This window comes from Pinus tabuliformis, chromosome X, assembly GCF_031772625.1.
Source record: "Pinus tabuliformis cultivar Carrire ecotype Pingquan chromosome X, CPIR1, whole genome shotgun sequence".
Classification (NCBI taxonomy): domain Eukaryota; kingdom Viridiplantae; phylum Streptophyta; class Pinopsida; order Pinales; family Pinaceae; genus Pinus; species Pinus tabuliformis.
This window is the reverse complement of record NC_142308.1, coordinates 1527729214-1527733765: the sequence shown is the minus strand read 5'-3', so window position 1 is coordinate 1527733765 and position 4552 is coordinate 1527729214.

Sequence of the window (4552 nt, the reverse complement as noted above, 5' to 3'; positions counted from 1 at the left end):
CCTCCTACTCCGAGCTATCTATAAAGGGAAAAAGCATTGGATCTTATAAAATCTCTCTCTATCCCATGATACTGTGTGGAATCTTATTAAGAACAAAATTTGATAATTGGTGGAAGCTCAAGATGTTCATCACAAGATTGGTAGGCTCATGGTATTGAAGTTTATATCTTTAAAGCTTTGAACTTGTATTGTATATCTCAAATTCCCTTTCCCCATCCTCCTTCTAGTTCCCCTTCAAGTTATGAGTCTCATTTTCTTCCCAAAAAGGACATCCTTAAGTTAAATTTCGATCAAGCCTCCAATGGAAATACTAGTTTTGCATGATTTGAAGGAGTCTTTCGAGATCATCATGGTTTGATTCGCTTTATATTTTATGGCCCCATGTGTATAAAATGTTGCAAAAATCAAATCCTTAGAAGAGGGGCTTTGTATATCCCAAGCCCAAGACTTCTCAAAGCTCTTAGTGAATGGGGATTCTAAGTTGCTAATCAATATGATTCCTAAAATTCTAAATGTTACTGCCTCTAGTAAGGTCTCCCATAGTTGGAACCTTGAATGTAGTTTGGATCCCGTAGCCACACTACTTCATTTGATTCTGGTGGTTATTCCTTCTCATATATGATGATTAGGAAACAAGATTGAAGACCACCTTGCCAATGAAGCATGCAAGAACCGCGCTATTATGTTTAGTCTCTCTAGCATGCATTCTCTAACTCTCATCTAAAACAACGGTTCTATAACTTAAACTAAGGGATATTTCTTCCCTTGATGGGGTGCTTGATGGGAGACAGGCGAGGGGGTGCATTTCCATCGTTCCACTAAGCATTCAAGTGCAAGGATGTGGCAATGCATATTATGACTCATTTACTCCCCTTACCTGGTATTGCATGAAAATCAACAATTTTCTAATGAAGGATGATGTAATATTTGGCACAATTTTTTTAGATGAATCCAAGTGGTGTACCTGCATATCTATATGACAAATGTTTGGTTTTCCTAGGCCATCGAATGATCCAATTCAAGCAGGCCTCCCCATGCACTACTGTTTTTTAAGTGAGCACAAATATTCATGTTGCAAAGTGGTAATTCTCAGTTCACGAGATGGATCTAGGTGCAACTTCAAGGTGATTCAAGAGGGGAATTATGGTTTATTATAGCTTTGTTACATGCTATTCAATATACTCTACTTCAATTATCTCCCCTAGAGTTCTATTTTTATCTCTTAGTGCCAAAAAAATTAATTTGTTATTTCCTTGGTTATTTGATGCATCCTCAGGTTTCTCTTACCATTTTATGACCTATGATCTATCGTCTCTTGGTGTTGGGAACTATTGTGCCCTCTCTCTTCTCTGTTAATGCCTCACCTAACTCACCACCTTAGTCTCCTCTCTCGGTCGCAATTGCTTTTGTTGTTCCTTGTACCCTTGCCTCATCCTAGGTCCCCTATTGTGTTCCTTCTTCTTGTACCCAACCCAACCGTGAGTATTCTGTAGCCCTCTCCTTGGGGGAGCTCCTCCTCTTCTCTAGTTTCCCACCCTCTAGTTGGCTCCTTGACATTATGCCCTTTCAATAAGCTTGAAGTTGGCATGATACAACTTATTACAGAGAGTAAGGTGGCTCTCATGCCCAATAGAGGGTGGAGAGCTTTGCTCAAATATACCAGGAGCATACTCCTCAGCAGATTCAAGCATAAATTGAGCAAGTGGAAAAGGAAATTGCAAAGGAGAGATGTTGTTTGACTGATACAAAGGTGCTTGTTGAGATAGTGGACTAGGTTTCCAATATTATTCACACCAATGGTTTTTATAGCAAGTATATGTATTACTATGGATATCTATTGACAACTAAAGCTCTTGCTAGACAAGAACGAAGCAAAAGAATAAATTCTCATAATTTTGGATGAGATGTAGCTCACTATGAACTCCATGGATCGAAGGCTCGAATATTTGCAGGCACATTTGGGCATCCTCCCTTATTCTCGCTGCTCTCCTGGCAACAATAAAGAGCCCATTCCAGTGGAAGCCAATGATTTGGATAAGTCTAAATGATGCTTTATGTGCATTTTAATCTTTTGAATTATCTTTCTATTCTTTTGATTATTCTTTTGATTATCTAGTTAGATGGTGGCCCTAGTGACCTAACACTCTAGTCTAGTTTTTTTTGCAATATTGTTATAATTAAATAAACCTTTTATATGGTTGTTGTTAAAACTTTAATGTTGTTTCCCCGTGTACTACACTCAGAGGCCACATTTGAGTTCTATTTTTTGTTACGTTCCATCTACTCTAACTTTAATTGTTTGGATTGTTTATATGTATAAATCCAAGAATATCAATTACAAGCCATATGCTTTATATGTATAAATCCAAGAATATCAATTACATCGACACATGGTTGGGATTATGCTATCCATGTGTAAGTTGTACAATAAATTGGACTTATAAATTGTTGTTTTACATACCGAGAGAGTTTTTAAGATAATGCCCAGTGTTTATGTAGACATGTTTGTTCAATTTTGATTTTTTATAATGTATTTTAATGTTTTTATTAAAAATATTTTTTAATATTTTATAGGAAGAATATATATGAGTTTGTTTTGGAAGGATTATTTAAATAATAAGATCGAAGTTATTATAAGAGATATTTATTATGAATTTAATGTGTTTTAAATAAGAATGGAACTTAATATATTTTAAATAAAAATTGAATTAGAATAGGAAATTAATGTGCTTTAAATAAGAATTGAACTTAATATGTTTTAAATAAGAATTGAATTAGAATAGGAAAGATAACAATATTTTTCCCACTAATAAAACTAAATTTAATTCACATCCCATAACCCAAAAACATAAAAGAAATATGTAATACATAGCAACTCTTTCAATTTTGATTGGGTAAAAGGATTTTATGCCAAATGTTTATTTAACATTGAAATTGATAAAGAAATTGATAATATGTTTTTGAAAGGAAAAAAAAAAGTAATGATTCACATTTTGGATTGTGAAAAAACATCTGTAATGCGCTGTAGTAAAATTATATCATCAAAGTTCTAGTTATAAGTGTTTATTTGAACATTAACAAGATCCACGTTTTTTCTTATTTACATAATATATGAGGTTTTTTTTTATTTACTTAAATATATAATAATATATGAATTTGTATACATAATTGTATGTGAAAGTATGTAACAATTTATTTTTACTAAATGTGTAAAGGGATCAAATCTTTTTTCATTTTAAAAGAGGTTTATATCTCAAGAGATTTGATCACTCTTGGTGTTTGGTAGATCTGGAGTTAAGATGCATTTAGGTTGGTTTAATTTGCCCTTTTAAATAGGCTATATTCCACATGAATATCATGAGTAAATACTGTGGGTTCACATACCATGATGAACACCATGAAATTATTTTTATTTTAACATTATTTTTTTATTATTTTTATTTTAATTTGACCGAGTAAAAATGTTTTCATGTAGGGTTATTTTTATTTTTATTTTAGTTTCAAGGAGTTAAAAATTTTATATTGTTTTACACATCTCTAGCATATTTTAATTTTTATTTTATTTTGACCAAATCAAAATGTTTACATTACATGACATTACACATCTCTACCATTTTTTTTAGAAGAAAAAACACAAATTTTTCATTCATGCATGAAAATTTTACAAAAAAGCTTAGGTCTGATTCAAAACAATCTCACCCCTTCAGGTGTCTTTACAAAAAACTTTGGTAGTATGATACCTAGAAGATGAGCATATAGTGGATGTGAACCTCCTACAACCCAGAGAAAACCAAAAAATACCTCCTCTGAACTAAAAACAATCATTAAATGACCAGTAATGCAACCCAAAAAAAGAAAAAAATATGGGGTATTCAGTGCAGAGTAAACAATTGCCCACGAAAATATAGCAACAAAAAGGAAGCCAATTCTCCATACAGCACATAACCAAACCAAAGAAAAACAGAGTTCCCCTCATATTACCAAGTGACCATCCCACATAAGGGTGACATTAGAGAAACTCTGAAAATGAATCCTATCCAAAGACACTATGCATCCTTCTTTCAATAATGAGTCGGCTTCAACATTTTGTTCTCTGTAAATGTGGGAGACAGAGACTCTAAGAAATGTTGAAAATAAAGACCCAATCCTAATCATCCAGTGGGACAAGGCAGGGGCCTGTAGAGATGATCGTTGATTTTTCCAATCGATTATCACCTTAGATTTACACATCTCTACCGTACTGAGCTGGAGAGAACCTCTCGACACAATTAATTATAATTATTTATTTTATTTTATTTTCAACTTTTTTTTATAAGCTTGGAAAATCCTTTTCATTCATTTTCAACAAAAATAGGTAGGTTCTTCATCCATATCCATATGGTTAGGTGGCCTCAACCTGTCCATTTGGAAACCAGGTTTGTTGGCCACTTTACCGCATTATAAGCCATCTAGAAACAAAATAATTTGAGACTGTCTATCATAGATATATAGGTCTCATTGTCCTTAATTCTCCTTGTGACAAGATAATGGAGGCAAAATATCAGTCTGAAAA